This window comes from Oncorhynchus tshawytscha, linkage group LG01 (assembly GCF_018296145.1).
Source record: "Oncorhynchus tshawytscha isolate Ot180627B linkage group LG01, Otsh_v2.0, whole genome shotgun sequence".
In the NCBI taxonomy this organism is placed as follows: domain Eukaryota; kingdom Metazoa; phylum Chordata; class Actinopteri; order Salmoniformes; family Salmonidae; genus Oncorhynchus; species Oncorhynchus tshawytscha.
In genome coordinates this window covers 79,887,332-79,904,805 of record NC_056429.1, presented here as the reverse complement: position 1 = coordinate 79,904,805, position 17,474 = coordinate 79,887,332, and the positions used below count along the sequence as shown (strand labels likewise).

Below are 17,474 nucleotides of genomic sequence, written 5' to 3'. Positions count from 1 at the left end.
TGTGTGTGTGTGTGTGTGTGTGTGTGTGTGTGTGTGTGTGTGTGTGTGTGTGTGTGTGTGTGTGTGTGTGTGTGTGTGTGTGTGTGTGTGTGTGTGTGTTGTGTGTGTGTGTGTGTGTGTGTGTGTGTGTGAGTGAGTGTGTATATGGTTGCATTCATGTTTGTGTCAGTCTGTGTTTGTGTGTGCAATCGCTCTGCCACACTTGCGTTAATAATCAGTGCTTGATTAAACAGCCATTCAGAGAGGCAGTATTAGGGAAGTCCCCTCAGAGCTGCAGGGATGGGCCGGGAACAACCTGATGTGTGTGCGTATGTGTAAGTGTGTCTCTGTGTGTGTGTCCATGTAAAATGGTACCAAGTGGGGGATCTGTTTGAGTTCATATTGACCCAGAGGAATGGCTAATACTACACAATACACCCTCCGACAAACACTCAGTCACACACCCAGTCACACATACATACATAGACACACACACATACACACACACACACCATATAGCCCTCAGCCCTGCCTCACACACTCCGTAAACTGACATTGTATGACCTTTTAGTGCAAATAGTGAGAGAGAAAAGGATGCTGCTCGCTCTCGTTATGTTAAGGCGATCATTATACTCTTTGACAGAGAGTTCCTAAAAGCAACAAAATGAATTTCACTTACTGTCAAACCCTGGAAGTTTAAATTGCAATTAACACAAACGTCTAAAAGACAGTGGATTAATTGAGGATCTATCACAGTAATTGTTTGTGTCAGTCTCTTTTCGTGTCTCCTCCGTTTGTGTTAGGAGCTGATTGCCCTTATGTCCCAAACGGCACCCTAATCCATAAAAGTGTACTACTTTTAACCAGAGCCCTGTTTAAAAGTAGTGCCCTATACAGGACATAGGGTGCCATTTGTGAAACAGATAAGATTTGGATGAGTTAAGAGGGTTCTGAGACTGTTCTTTGAGCGTTCTTTGAGCGTTTGATGCAATTCCATGAATATCACGTTGGTTTTTCTGACATTTGCTCAAATGCAGCCTTGGGCAGAGTCATCCCCACACACTCTACAGGAGCCACGGAAGGCCTTCCTAATGATCCATTAAAACATGTATGTTGTTCTGAGTGAAATCAATAGCCTGGAAAACGAATGTAATATAAAACACTGCAATGTATAGAATAATAATGATTATAAAAAACAATGGCAGGGTATGGCAGAGGATGGCTCGCTGTGGGTATTTGGCCCTCTCAGTGTGAGAGGGAGAATGTTGTTTTGTACAATTTTAGATTAATACTTTGTGCTCACAGCAGGGGGTGGTAATTGTTGTGCCTCATCTCGAGAATTTCCTGATGCAGGTTTTGATTGAGTGAGACCCATTGGATTGAATGTGGATGATGTCGTCCCAAAAGATTTGACAGAAGTGTTCTCAAAATGGTACCCTATTCCCTTTGTAGAGCCCTATTGGTGCTATTGCCATTTAGGATGCAGACAGTCACTAGAATAACTAGAGGCATAGATCTACAGTGTAATTGATAGATAACCAGATACCTGTATGACACCAACGTTCACATAAACAATATTCATTTCTCAGCTGAATTGGTCTTAATGATTTAAAATTATATTTAGTCTGCCCTTCTCCAATGTCTGTTCTCCAATCTATTCATGGAGATTTAAAGTGGGGGCATTTCTAAGAAGTTGCTACTGCTGAATGTGATGCTGTAAGTCTCTGAGATTTGGGAGGGAAGAAATACTGACAATACTGACAATAATGACACTAAGACAGGGTACGTTCCAAACAGCACCCTACCCCCTACACACAGCAAAATCAATGGTGTACTTCTAAATCTGAAAGTGTAAAATGCACACTATGTTCAGTGAACATATGAGTCCCACAGAACTGGTGTTAAAATAACACTTTTGAAAGTGTTACAAATGTTACTCTGTTGCAGTGTTCCCTCTTTAACTCTTAAAGTATTCATAGGAACTCAATTGTGGTGTTTGCATAGCTCTACTGTAGAGTTATATGCAACACGTAAGTGTAAAACATAACACTTTACTTAGAGTAAACTGGACTCACTTTACTGGCACTAATACACTTTTTCAGTGTAAGAAATTAACACCTGTAGTGTTACAGTAAATCAGTTATGGTGTAAAGTGTCATTTGGATATTTCCCAAGTTCCCTTTTCATTTTGAGTAAATTGTAGAGTTTACCTCCCATGACTGTATTTGTTAGTGACAAATATTCTTCCCTTTTCTTTCCTTTTAAAGGTCTATGGCTTTCAACAAATGAGTACATAGGTGAATGTAATCATGTAAATTAAACCATAACAATACATTACATGTATCATAAGACCTTACTTATTGGCCTACAGTAGTTGATGGCCTAGTTTTACCCTAACAAAATGTTATGAAACTCCTGGTTTACAGACCACATCAGGCCTGCTAGTCACATAATTCTTATTAAAATCCAGACAGAGTTATTCAACTAAAACCTGCATTCAAAATGGTTGTCAGGGTTAAGAATCTTGATTAAACAAATAACACTACCTAAAACTGTTTAAACCGGAGCAACCATTTCAGTAATGCGTGCAATAAATCAAACTAATTGATTGGATTAGTTTAGAAAAATGTGTTATTTATATTTTTGTAGCATAAGATGTCTCAATCAATTAATGTACTTGCAAATCACAGAGATGATAAACAATCCTAAAAAATCGACCTCCAGTAGAGCATGCTGGGAAATATGATAATTATGGGTGTGGTTTTAATGGGCCAGTTTTTCTCTCCACGGTGTAAAACAATAACTCTGGTTATTAACCCCAATACTCAGGGTTATTTTACACCATTGAGTGTTCATTGTACTCTTACAAAGTGCATTTAACCCCTGAATCAACACTAGAAATGTCACACTGAAAAATCAACACAGGTCAATAGTGCCCTGGTTAAAAGCAGTGCACTATATAGGGGATAGGGTGCAATTTGGAGTGCACTCATTGACTCTGTCCTCAAATGCCATCCTAGCCCCATTGACGATATGCGGCACTGTGCTTTTTCTGTGTTTGCTTTGGGAAAGGTAAATATTGAATGCGTAGGGCACATTCCTTAGTTTAAATGTTCAAGGATCTTTTCCCTGAGCTCAAAGTCAAAGGCTGCCAGTCAGTCACACAGTCTATGCAGACCACTTTCATTGTAATTGTATGTGACCCACCGAAATAGTATTAAACTAACACTTTTCAAAGTGAAGATAAACTAACACTTTTCAAAGTGAAGATAAACTAACACCCCAAGAGGGTTGGTCCATAACACCAGAGTTAATAATTTATTTATCTTGATTAAACTATTCCAATTTGTAGGTGGTTGGATTTATTTCACCTGCTATTGTATTCTGACTTATATAAAACATCTATTAGAGCTGATGCTGTTACGCTTTCTCAGTGTTAGGGAATTAACACCTGTGGTGTTACAGTAACTCGTTTTAGGGTGTTGTTTTAAATACGGTGTAAAGCCGTATTTGCATTCCCAGGGTGCCTCTCGAGTGAATTTTAGAGGTACCAGTTCCACCCATGACTAAGGTTTGCTAGTGACAGAGACATGCTTGTTGCATTCAATGGATTTCAGTCCTGTAGCCTTCACCAAGTGACTGCCTAAGTTATTAGTTAATAATTTATCTTTCTCATTACCATACTCTGACAGCCATGTTTTACCCAAATGCAATAGTCTAAAACATCTGGTTTGCAGTCCACATCAGCGAGCCAAATGATTCTGTCTTGCAAACTGTAATATAACAGCTATTTAAATCAAGCCATAGTTAAGATAAACAGCTATTCTTTTACTTTGGAAAAGTTTTATTATCTATCTTAAACGTCATAAAAGCATAAAAACAGCATTTGGATACGACATTTAAATTAGTTAAAAAGTGCATGTTGTTAAAACCAATAAAAACAACCATAAATAAAAGTACTTTTCTATGTAAAACATCCAATTCTGTAAAAGCCATTTAAAATGTGTACAAATGATTTCCCAAAAGTAAAACATTTTTAAGATATGGAAAACATGTTAAAAAGTCACTTTGTTAAAAAGCTGCCTTCGGTCCTTTGTACAGGAGTAAGTCCTTATAAAACATGCCTCCTCCTGCTCTTCCGAATCAATCACCATCCTGTCCTTCGGGGCCCATATGAGGTCCCTCCCCTAGGCGCATCGCCCTAGGTGCCGCAGCGCTGTCGGGCTGTGGCCGCCGGGAACTTTGGTGTTGTGGGGGACCCTTCACCTGGGGTCGAGGCCCCCTTTCTTCTGTACCACCCCAGGGCTTCCGTGGCTACCATGGCTACTGCCTGGGGGGTGGTCTCTACTCATTTTGCTACCAGCAGGTTGTGGGAGGACCACAGTGCATCCTTCAGACTTGTGAGGGTGGGCCAGAGCTTGGTGAAGGGTGGGCCAGAGCTTGGTGAAGGCCTTCGGTGGGGTGGGCCGATAAAGCATGAGCTGGGGTGTCAGGTCCTCCCCTGCTGGCAGACACGGTGAGATCAGGGGGCCTGCTTCCTTCCACAGGTCCCTGGTGGCTCTGCACTCCCAAAGCAAGTGCCTCACCGACTCCTCTTGGCCACAGCTTGGTCGGGGGCATGCGGATATACTCGCCATGCCCCAGGAGTGCATAATGGCCCTGACCGGGAGGATCTCGTGGGCAACCATGCAGGACAGGGCCCTGTGTCGATTCAGGAGAGCAGGATGGGTCACGTTACACCAAACCATTATGGGCTTGTCTATAGCAAGCCCGCTCACTGGACACACTGGTTCCCGCTCCTGCACAAGAGAGAGAAGAGAGTGGTGTTTAGTTAAAACTGTGACTGCTTCTTTTTCCAGATTAAAATGTCTTAAAAACTTCTGGAGCTGGACATAGTGTTTGGGAAGCAGGAAAGAGACTGGGGCTCGCAGGTCACCTGGGATCAGCCTCAGGGTTTTGAGGTAAGAGCCCAGTCAGAACCGTGCGAGGGCCTGTGTCTTGTTGTTGACCAGGGAGGTGGCAAGAGTGAGATGTAATGCTGTGTAGCGGCTGCCCAGGAACAAGTAGAGGTCAGGCAAGCCTTTCCCCCCTTGGACCTGGGCCTCTTGACCACCTCCCTCCTCAGCCTCTCCCACTTGCTTCCCCACAGGAAGAAGAACAGCATCCTTTCCAGAACTCTAAAAGAGTTCTTCGTGGGGGGATAAAACCAGAACTGATTAATAAAAGCACAGGTAAAATCACAGCTTTAATGATTAAAACCTTGCCCTCAAAACCCAGTCTCTGTCTTACTGTCCCCAGGATCCCACTCCAGTTGCCGCTCCCTCCTCCCTCCCGGTCTAACTTTACCCCCAGTACCCTCATGTCCATTGTTTTAACAGTCAGTGGTAGTCTGGTCAAGTCTGGGTCTGCCCACAGCCCGAAATGTTGAGCCTCTGTCTTGTCTTTGTTCAGCCTCGTCCGTACCAGTCAGTCCTGTCCAGGGTCCTGTCGGCGGATAAAAGGTTGGTACATCACGTCGTCCATGTAAAAAACTCACTTGGCGGTCATTCCCCCACTCCCCGGGATACCCACCCCACCGATCCGTTGGTCCCTTCGCAAGACCTGTGCCAGTGGTTCGATGCAGGAGGAGATAAAGGGCAGCCCTGACGGACGCAGCAGTGTATTCCCACTACTTTTGACAATTGCCCATTTACAAGAATTTTGCTGGTGATATATCCCCGTACAGCAATCCCACCCAAGCTAAGAACCTGTCTGGGAAGGCCATTTTTTGCAGTACCTTGAAGAGGTACGAGACCCGATCAAAGGCATTTTCAAAATGTACATTTAGGACTACTTTAGGACTATAACAGATGGCATCTCTGATCAGTACCAGGCTGTCCTTGATCTTCCTTCCGGGAATGGCACAGGTTTGGTCCGGGTGGATCACCTCCCCTAAAACAGAAGACATTCTGAGTGTTAAAACCTTGGTAAAATGTTTACAATCAAAATTGAAAAGGGTAATCGGTCTCCAGTTCTTCAGGTGAGTCCTCTCATTTTTTTAAACGTAAAAGAGTCACAAATTGTCAGGGAATCTGTCAAGGTGTTCAAAGTCAGTAAAAACAGATATATAACAATTTAAACTTTTGATAACAATGACTGCCAAGGTAGAGATGATTGAAAAACAAGACTATCTAAACCATCTAAACTGGCACAGCCAACTCAATAACGGGTGAAATAAGTCCAACCACCTACAACTTTGTTTATTTAAAAAAAGTATGTTTTTTATCTTTGTGTAGCATAATATCAATTAATCAATCAATGTGCTTGCAGAAACATAGATATCAAAACGAACTATCCTAAAAAGCAACCTGCAACAAAGTGTGCTGGGAAATATGATAATGAAGCCCCTCCCAGGGTGTGTGTGTGTGTGTGTGTGTCTTTTGTGTGTGTGCATGTGTGTGTATCACACTTTGACATTGCTCCGGGGCTCTGTACATCGCCTGTTACGCTGTTAAACAATTTGATTTACCCACACACACACACATACACACACACACCGCTCTCTCTGTCGGACACAAGGGGAACATAAACTAAACAGCGTAAATGCTATCTCTCTCTCACCTGGGAATCTATTTCATTCCTCCTGTTTATTATGGATAGACTGTGTGTGTGTGTGTGTGTGCGTGTGTGTGTGTGTGTGTGTGTGTGTGTGTGTGTGTGTGTGTGTGAGAGTGCATGTGCACGTGCACGTGCACGTGCGTGCTTGTGTCTGTGATGGCTGGTGGTGTGTGTGTGTGGGTCGGCGTGGGGCCCTTTAGGCTGATGATTGGGTCCTGATTTGATTTGGGGCCGGTTAGGAGGGTTAGGAGGCCGCGAGAGACATTGGTTGGTAATTGACAGGGATGGGTGCGGGCACCAATACTAATACAGACCAACTGAGCCAGGACAGGCTCTGGAACCAGTTGAGAGGAGAGGAGAGGAGAGGAGATGAGAGGACAGAGGTCTGTTAAAGGACAGGAGCAATGGCGACCCGTCATTCTGGGCAGGTGGGGCAGAGACACATTTTTAGCAAAACAATATATATATCATTGAGTTAATAAAGCCTCATACAAACATGGTCTCTTGTTTCTTTTCTTGAGTAAGGCAGCTCCAAAATGCAGGTGTTTCAGCCTTGCTCGGTGCTTTCTGTGGTGGTGGGGAAAGCAAGCAGAAAATACGGAGCCTTGTGCCGTGACTGGCACAGTGTTCTGTCACTCGTGGGGACACTACGTCACCGCCAAGTTTAAGGGGAGAGCTAGACAATTCAAGCCCCTTGGGGGCTGCCATAGAGTTACATTAGAAGTGCCTATCAAGGAAGCCTCAAGGCCATTGGCCACAGATAAAATGACGTCAAATGACATTATATGTACATTAGCTTTCATTGGACTGATCATGTCAATATCATACTTTCACAATCTTAGCTAGCAAGCCAGCAGTCATCATCATGTATCATGTCGACAAACTTCTGGCAAAATTTGTGTGTGTGTCAGAGTGAAGGTGATACAGGAGTCAGTATTAGTCTTGAGGCGGTAATGAGTTGACAGGGTTGTCATGGAGACAGTGACCTGAGTCGTAACCTACGAAGCAAGCTAGATCTACTCGGGTTTTCTAAAGCTAACTAGCCTTAATTAGCTTCACATTTCAGCTCAGACATCATCTGTACTACGATGGTGGATATTGCTCGTCCACCTGCTGCTAACTTGTAACTGCGCGCATGGCTAGTTGAACGCCGAACTCTTCATTGAGATGCTGGAATGTCAAGCCATGGGCGAGTCAGAGCTACATTTTCATTTGTGCCGAAATGAAAATGATTTCAGCAGGTCATGGTGGGAAATAGGCTTTCCACATGTTGAGCTGAAATGTTCATGTCAAAACAAAATAAACATATGTGAGGTCAGTTGTTCACATGTGAGACCGTATGTTTACATGTATTCAGTATATTTTAACACCACCTTCTTTCACATGTGAGGAGAATAACATGTTTCCACCTCACATGTGAATTGCAGATTCACATGTGGTGTTTTCACACGTTATCACATGTTAATTTTAAATGTTGTGAAACGGGATCACGTGTGAAGTTAATGAGTTTTTTCAGTTAATGTTAATGTGTTAATGTGTTAATGTTTTCAGTTAATGTTAATGTGTTAATGTGTTTTTTCAAGGGTTGATCACAGAATTAAAAACAAATTCACGTTTTGTGATCACACAAGTTCTAGAATGCATCTTAGCTCAAGAACCTATGGAATTCTTTCTGATTCCAACTTAAAACATTCTAGAATGTTTACACTGCAGAATGTAGGTTTTGCCACTCAGGCCGCAATGCACACCCTTGTAAATGTCTCCTTATATCAACCTATGAATGACAGACCTCTTTAAGTGCACATTGAGCGTGTCCACTCTATAGTCAATATGTGAGTGTACCCTAGGGAGTGTCTACCCTAGGGAGTGTCAAGACTTCACTAGGCTTCCGGCAGAACACATTGATGAGCCTTGTGACATCCACACAACCTTCACACAACCTTCACGCCAACCAGGACGTGCATATATCAAGGACCATCACCTAGATTGAGGAATGTTTTCATCAAACCCAACAAACTCACAGGGGAGGAGAAAATTGAACCAATAGTCTGTCAGTTTGCTTCATAATATTCTAAATAGCAGGATTTCATGTAAGGTTTGTATTTCTCTCTTGATAGTTTACTGTTTGAGATTAAGCCTAAATTGTATATGGCTTAATGTAGTGTGAAATTAAAAAGTCAGTCCCGATGTTTCAAATCAGCATGTTAGCCGCTTATGATATTCATGCTCGGCTACTAAAAAACTATACATTTCAGCGGGCAGATTGCTCAAGATTGACTTCGAAATTAGACGTCTGTTCATTTACTGAAGACATCGGGAAAAACCTTCAAAACCAGCCACTTGGGCAACAGTGAGCACTATTACCATCAAGTAGGCTTGGGTTTTGCTTGGGGGTTGTGGTTTGGGGTGCCAGATAGATGTACAAACATTACTCAGGATCCAAAGGTTGCATGTTCAATTCCAGTGGTACACACTCAATTTTATTTGTTTATTTTAACCCTATCCCAAACCTTAACCCTTAACTTAACCATTCGGAATGAATGCGTAAACTTAACGTTTTAACCCTTTCCAAAACCATAAACCTGAGCAGGAGGAGACAACCCAGGCAGTCAAAAACACTTAATCGTTTGACGTTTGGATCAACTTCTACATCAGAGACACTAATTGATCAATTAAAATCCGGGACAAAGGACAGACCAGTAAGACTTTAGGAATTGTGCACCACTCTGCTATAAACCATATCTGGAGATCTCTCCTCATTCCAGTCTGCACTACCCAGAAATGATAGCTGTTTCCCAGGTGTACTGAGTGCCGAGCAGCCCTGGAGGAGTCCCCTGGATGGATGATATAATGATGTAGCCCTACTGGCCTCCACTTAGATAATGTCCAGTGCTCTGTCATCCAGACTGATGCTGCTATAACACACACACAAGAGAGAGAGCGAGAGAAGAGAGAGAGACAGAGAGAGAGAGAGAGAGAGAGAGAGGAGAGAGAGACACACACATACACATTGGGACTTAGTAGTGGGGATATGTTCAGAAGTCACACCATTGGTCATGGTGAGTTTACAGCCTCCAGAAAGGCATTAACGGACAATGCTGAAGACACCACAGGATAGTGTGGGAGTGCGTTTGCTCAGGAAGTTTGATGCATTTCTTGTGGTGTGTTCTCCATTGGTCCTGTTGCTAGAGGTTAGTTGTATGGACAATAGAGATTATTCTGTGTTCTCCATTGGTCCTGTTGCTAGAGGTTAGTTGTATGGACAATAGAGATTATTCTGTGTTCTCCATTGGTCCTGTTGCTAGAGGTTAGTTGTATGGACAATAGAGATTATTCTGTGTTCTCCATTGGTCCTGTTGCTAGAGGTTAGTTGTATGGACAATAGAGATTATTCTGTGTTCTCCATTGGTCCTGTTGCTAGAGGTTAGTTGCATGGACAATAGAGATTATTCTGTGTTCTCCATTGATCCTGTTGCTAGAGGTTAGTTGTATGGACAATAGAGATTATTCTGTGTTCTCCATTGGTCCTGTTGCTAGAGGTTAGTTGTATGGACAATAGAGATTATTCTGTGTTCTCCATTGGTCCTGTTACTCTGTAGCTTTAGAGCTGACATGTTATGCTCACTTCATGCCTCTGATGGCCAGTTGTGACCAGCTCACCGTGTGTGCATGTGTGTGTGTATGTGTGCCTGTGTGTGTCACTGACATCAGGGAGGGTAGCACCTTAAAATAGAAGTAGTGGAATAGCGCTGTGTAGGGCCAGCCACTCACAAAAGGAGCAAGGTTTTTAGCCATGCTCGGTCTGTGCCTATCAGAGTATTTAGTCTCTATTTCTGGACAGGGGATAATGGGCAGATCTGCATTGAGGGAGTGAGGGAGGTAGAGAGGTAGAGAGGGAGGTATAGAGAGAGAGAGATAGTGAGTGAGGTAGAGAGAGAGAGAGATACAGAGAGAATGAGGGAGGGAGGGAGGGAGGGAGGGAGGGAGGGAGGGAGGGAGGGAGGGAGGGAGGGAGGGAGGGAGGGAGGGAGGGAGGGAGGGAGGGAGACCGAGGGAGAGAGAGAGAGAGAGAGAGAGAGAGAAAGAAAGAAGCTAGCCTGTAATGTCATAGTGATGATAAAACCAGTATTCAACTTAACCACTACAACAACCGACATTCAGTACAGAATCATATATTTCAAACACATTGGTGTATTCACATCACAAATGCATATCAGTGCAGTGATACATAAAATGGTTGCTTCCCAAAGGGCACCTTTTTTGCTATAGTCCTATCCCACTGGGCACAACATGTCACTTCAACTTGGAGAAGTAGGTCATGTTTGGTAGATACTTTGATCAATGAGATTTCAACCTATTTTCGCCCACTCAAAAACACAGCCAAAAGTTTGTTGAATTCCCAATGTGTTATCACTATGCTGTCAACCATCTAAAAGCACAACCAAATTCCAATGGTAAATCAATGTCTGATTTTTGGTTTACTTGTCACCTTTTGGTTTACTTGTGACCTGCCGTTGAGATTACATTAAAGTACATGTTGCAAGTGATCAATGCCGTTTGAGATTATGTGCAGATTATTATAGCAGTTAATATAGCAGATTTGCACAGACCTGCGACCCTAGACATGCACGGTTTCTATGATTACATAAGAAGACATTTTTGTTACAGTAACCTCAAAATGTGGCCATGGATGTGTTACTCATTTGAAGGTTGAATAATGCTGTTACATTAGTTTGTGAGATAGCCTTGTCATTAGGCTATTTACTGTCTTGTATAGTAATATGGAATTGTGTTTGGTGGACAACGCAACCAAATAGAAACATTTAAAGGAGATGTATCTACTGATTGGATAGTTCAATCTGAGCCATTGGCTTAATCTCATTCTTTAACTTTTGTTTTTGGTTTAGATGGAGACGGGAATGCAACATATAATTTGTAAACTAATAGGCTATTTACCGTATTGTCAATGCAACCAGATATCAACATATGAAGGAGATTTATTTTTTGTCTACAAATGTATAATTTATAATGTTGGATTCACATCTCCATTTAAATAATAGGGCTAAATCAACTCAAACTTGAAATGCACTTTAAATACAGTTTGATTTGATTTTAAACCTACTATTTAACTTTTTGGTTGAGATGGAGACGTGAATCCAACATGTTTATTATTAACTTGTAGACTTCATTTGAAATCAACCAAAGCTTGAAACCCTAAGCCGCGTGTCCAACTCATGTCACGGAGTGCAAAGTGTCTGTGGGTTTTTGCTCCTCCCTTGTACTTGAGTGATGAATTAAGGTCACTAATTAGTAAAGAACTCCCCTCACCTGGTTGTCTAGGTCTTGATTGAAAGGAAAAAACAAAAACCCACGGACACTAGGCCCCCCATGGAATGAGTTTGACACCCCTGCTCTAAACCTATATGTACAGTATTGTCTATGTTTAGTTGAATCCTGGGCTGAATTTAAACAATAGCTGTTGATGATTTCCCAAATGCTGTATAGGCCAAAATAGCCTCATTGATGATATACTGTATGAGTGATAAAGTATGGTTACATTTAATTTGCTCTGTTGAACCTACCCTTTGGAATGACTTCGATAGCAACAGGGAATATATTAATTGGAGATTTGTCAGCAATCATTCTCACCATAACACATTGGTAACAGTCAGTGACAAATATTAAAGCTGAGCAGGGCTTCGTTAAAACCCTGGATAGGAGACCAAAGAGATAGCTGTAGATAGATCAATGCTCCAGTAGGAGGTGCTGCCCAGACTATATTTCTTTTCTTATAGTGGATATCAGATTGAAGATCTGATGTTTTTTCAAAGGTACAAATTCAACATATTTTATACAAGTTTGTCTATTTTGGTTACCATGACGACATAATCATGTTATTTAAATTTTACCCTCAAAACAACAGTTAATGTTGATACATTTCTTCGAATCCAATGTAGATTCCACCTCACAATACGTTGACAAATTACAGTGAAACAATACTTATTTAACCAGTTTGTGTCTAGTGGGAAAGGCCCTGGTCAAAAGTGGTCAAAAGTAGCGCACTATAGTGTGCCATTTGGGACACATCCGATGACTCATCAAAATAATGATTCAGTACTTCTCAGCTTTTCTTACAATAAGGCCATGGTGTATTTTCTGAAGAAAACGTAATATTATTTCTTTCCTCCTCATGTGTTTGTGTCTGCTGTTCCCCCACTTTGAACTTCTACAATGCTTCCCAAATGACACCATTTTCTCTATGTAGTGCACTACTTTTGATTAGGTCCCATAGAGCTCAATAGGGTGCTATTTGGGACGCACAGCCCAACATATCAAGCAGATGCCTCCGACCCATCATGCTGCTTTGGGCTGCCTTTGAACCATAAAACAGGAAGAAATAATAGAGAGAGAGAGAAATAGTCACACCCTCCTCCATCCTCCCACTCTTCACCATAGGAAGTGATGGAAGTTTCTCTCTTTTCTCTGTCTGAGACGGTTAGCTTGGAGGTGTGTGTGTGCGCGTGTGCATGAATGCATGTCTGCAAGTGTGTGAGTTTGTGTTAGGGTTGGAGGTGTTAAAGCTGTTTTTATTGTGTCATTTTGGAGAGTAGAGTAGGTATTCTAGCTAGCTACCAATTAGATGAGGTGATCAAGCGTTCCCCTGACAACGTTCCATACTCCACCATCAACACTGTGCTAACTGACAAACACTAGTCTTTTTCTGTTTAAGAATGGGTTTTATTACACGTAAAAGCAGACTATTGATTCAAGTCTTTCCTCTCTCAAGTTGTGTCCCAAATGCAATCCTGTTCCCTTCCCGAGGTGGCAGGCGGCCTGGCAGGTAGGAGCGTTGGTCCAGTAACTGAAAGGTTGGTGGATCAAATGCCTGAGCTGAATAAGATAATAAAAATCTGTTGTTCTGAGCGAGGCAGTTCCCCAGGTGCTGATGTTGATTATGGCAGCCCCTTGCAACTCTCTGATTCAGAGGGGTTGGGTTAAATGCAGAAGACACATTTCAGTTGAATGCATTTAGTTTAGGCTACCCTGGGGCGGCAGGGTAGCCTAGTGGTTAGAGCGGCGGACTAGTAGCCGTAAGATTGCAAGTTCAAACCCCCGAGCTGACAAGGTACAGATCTGTCATTCTGCCCCTGAACAGGCAGTAAACCCACTGTTCCTAGGCACTGAAAATAAGAATTTGTTCTTAACTTGCCTAGTTAAATAAAGGTTAAAAAAACAAACATTGTACACCTGACTAGATATCCCCTTACCCTATGTAGTTCACTACTTCTGGGGGCCCTGTCAAAAGTAGTGCTCCATATAGGGAATGCAGTGTGATTTGGGATGTAACTTGAGAGAGGGAAGGCTGGAATCAATAATCTGCTTTTACGTGTAATAAAACCCAACATCAATAGTTTGTTCAATAATCAATAGTTTGTTTTTACTTGTAATAAAACCTATTCTTAAAGAGCAAAAGACGTGGTAAACATGGTAAAAGTATAGTGTTTATGTGCCATGGAATACATGGAGCTTTTTATTTAAGCAAACCCGCCATTGCATTGTTTCAAAAGGTATTTTGTTTGTAAACTACTGCCCAATTGTTGCTCTATGAACTCGACCCATCTGACTGTCAAGTTAGTATGTATATCTTATATCTTGAGTTCTTCTCTCCTCCTTCGAACAGCTAACTCAAGTTTGGACAGGGATGCTGTGCAGGGCAAGGATTTTCCACCCCCTTGCGTGCGTGTGTTTGTGTCTGTGCGTGTGTGTGTCCATGTGTTTAGGCCAGTGATTGTGCGACCCCCTGCATGTGATCTCACACTGGTTCAAGATGATGAGGAGAGCTCAGTGGTGACCTTAAGGTCACCTGTCTTCTCTCCTCCATCACATCCTCCCTCCATCATCACACTCTACTGAACGAGGGATGACACACAGAGCCTATTTCTATTACACACGTACACGAGCGCATGCACACACACACAAATGTACAAGGCAACAACAGCCGGACCATGTTCTCAGAGAGTTGCGTTTCAGTTTCAGTCATTTGTCAGAGCAGAGCTGCATTCTGTTCCTGACAGAGGAGATTGTGGGTGCTGAGGAGTCGGTTGGTTGGTCGGCTTGTTGACAGCTGCATTGCTGTGGCTTTGTGTACTTTTCGGTGGTTGTTTTTGGCTGTCAATCAACCGTCACCATGGTGATTAACAATGGACACACCCCCTGTGGTTACAAATATTGGGCTTGTTTGAGTGGTAAAGTGAAAGCAACCAACAGTACTGACGGATTTCGAGGAGTGAAGTCGGGGGAGGTGCATCTGCAACAGGTGAAAGTCAGACACTGATGTGGTTTTCCAACAGTAAGGTTCAGTGAAACATGACATTCCTTATAAAAATTGTTGTTTATAATGTTGAAATAAATGCCTCCAAACCCCATATCACACACTCACAAACTGAAAATATGTGTGTATATTGTACATAGATTGATGAGAGAGAGAGCATCATCTTACATTTATTTGTACATTTACACTGTGTACATGAAAGTTGGTTCCTGTTTCAGTCACGTCTTTGGTCACATTGGTGTGGGTCAAACAAAAACACCCTAATGACTGGTTGACAATAGAAGCTCCCACAATGTAAGTGATGTCTACAGGATGAAGTTGGTGAAGAGCAACTGCTGACACATGCAGTCAAAACTTCATAACCTTTGATCACATGATGTTTGTAAAGTTCATGCAGTCAGCACAAGTAGGCACAAGTCGGACAATTTTTATCCCCAGAATGCAACACACTTTAAAAGGCGGTGACCAACGATGGCCACAGACTTGACAAAAGTGATCCGCTCGAACGCCCGATTCTGTCTGAGACAAGGCCAACCGAACTCAGAGGTTTGTGTGTGTGTGTAGCCTCGATGCCACCGAGCATCCAAGCAGAACCGTCTGACAGCTCCCCCCCACAGTCCCCTGGCCCCTTAGCTAGCTATACCAATCCTCGGTATAAGGGTGTGTGTGTGTGTCTGTGTGTGGTAGGGCTTAGATATGTCCCATCTCCCCTAACGTGCCCTTTAACGAGACTCTCCTCTGTGTCACCGCTGTGTGATTGTATGTACCTCTGTACGTCTGCTTCGCCCCATGTCACACCTCCTGGTGAGCTGTCAGGTACCACGCTGTGTGACATGTCACTGGGCACACACACAAACAGCGATGACGCTTGATACCGAATTTACACTCATAGTCACAAAAGGCACGTAATCAAATCCACGCCGTACACCACGCTTTCCCAATCTCGGTCCTGGGGCCCCCCCATGGGTGCACATTTTGGTTTCTGCCGTGTCCTGGGCTTGACTGGGCTGGCAGGTTAAAAGGTAAATAACTCTGTGAGACAGAGGGAGTGGTGAGGCGCCGGCAGAACTGCCCCGGCCAGACGAGGGCTGTCAGAGGAGTAATGTCAGCAGTAAATGATCCAGGATCAGATCAGAACAAGGCAGACAGGAGTCAGACAGAGCTACTGTGTTAAATGATCCAGGATCAGATCAGAGTCAGTCAGGAGGAGCCAGCCACAGCCACTGAGTTAAAGGTTCTTTCCTGTCACAGTTTATATTACAGTTTTTTTCGATTGCTAAACGACAGTGGGCACAACTGGAGTCACATGTGCAAAACTCTAACTACAGTCTACACTACCAACAGTCACCTGAGCTAAACAGTTCACATCACCTGCAAAACTCATTCCAAGCAACACAACTCTTAACACATGGCTCAAAACACGCTCAGTGCAGCCAAACACTATGCGCAAACCTCACTGAGATAACACACACTGTCACTCAGAACACACTGAGAGTAAAAACACTAGCATCAAACACCAATACAGAAAATACAAACTTTTCATCTTTACAGTTTGAACAATTTCAGTGACTTCATACAAAGTAATATTTTCTTCAAAGAAAAGAGTGACATTCTTTCACATGATTTATTAACATTTTTAGAACATAACAATTCTTTAAGGTAAATGAAAATTAGCAGTTTGCTTCAATAGTCTGTAGTAATTTACGGAATTACAGTAATGAGGAAAAAAAAGGTAGAAACTAAAAGTACATACTGTAATTCGAACAAATCATCAGGCCACAGGTTTTCTTCAACATCACATCTAATGTTTTCTCTTGCCATGCACCTGGGGAAGAACCTTCTGGAGTGCCTTATCCATCCCTCGCAGTCCTCTGGACTCGTGTCCTCACATCCGGCACGCATGGCTTCCAAAAGAGACATTTGGTCATGTGGGAGATGACCAAACACTTTCCACCTCCAGGCAGAGAAAACTCCTCTATTGGGTTGAGGAAGGGTGAATATGCAGGCAGGTACAAAACCATAAATCTGTGATGTGCTGCAAACCAATCTGTGACAGCTGCAGAGTGGTGAAAAGCAACGTTATCGCAAACTATGACAAAAACGTGGGGGTTTCTTACTGGCTCCCCCTGTTCTGCTGGCACTAGCTGAGCATAGAGCTGTTCTAGGAAAGCTATAAGCCCTTCTGTGTTGTATGGGCCAATGAGTGGTGTGTTGAGAAGCAAACCATCATTGGCCGTTGCAGCACACATGGTGATATTTCCCCCCTTTGGCCTGGAACCTCCACAGTTGCCCTTTGACCTATAACATTCCTTCCTCTGCGCCGTGTTTTGGCAAGGTTAAATCCAGCTTCATCGATAAATACAAATGAATGTGGTCTTTCCAGTGCTTCCACCTCCATTACTCTCTGAAAAACAGTAAGTGCACAGTTTTACGTAGAAATGCTAGTGTTTTTTTTTACTGTAAAAATGTTGTATAGCTGTGTACGTAACCTCAGACGTCTTACCTGGACATATTGGTATCTTTGCTCTTTTACCCGTTCACTGTTTCTCTCGAACGGTACAGTGTA

General features: G+C 42.8%; 1 protein-coding gene and 1 pseudogene across 1 annotated transcript in view; one reads left to right on the top strand and one right to left on the bottom strand.

Moving 5' to 3' along the window:
• LOC112257688 (RNA binding protein fox-1 homolog 3) overlaps nt 1-17,474 on the top strand; it is a 737,323-nt gene that overhangs the window by 61,669 nt on the left and 658,180 nt on the right.
• Nucleotides 4,181-17,474, bottom strand: part of LOC112261068 — a 128,236-nt pseudogene continuing 114,942 nt past the window's right edge.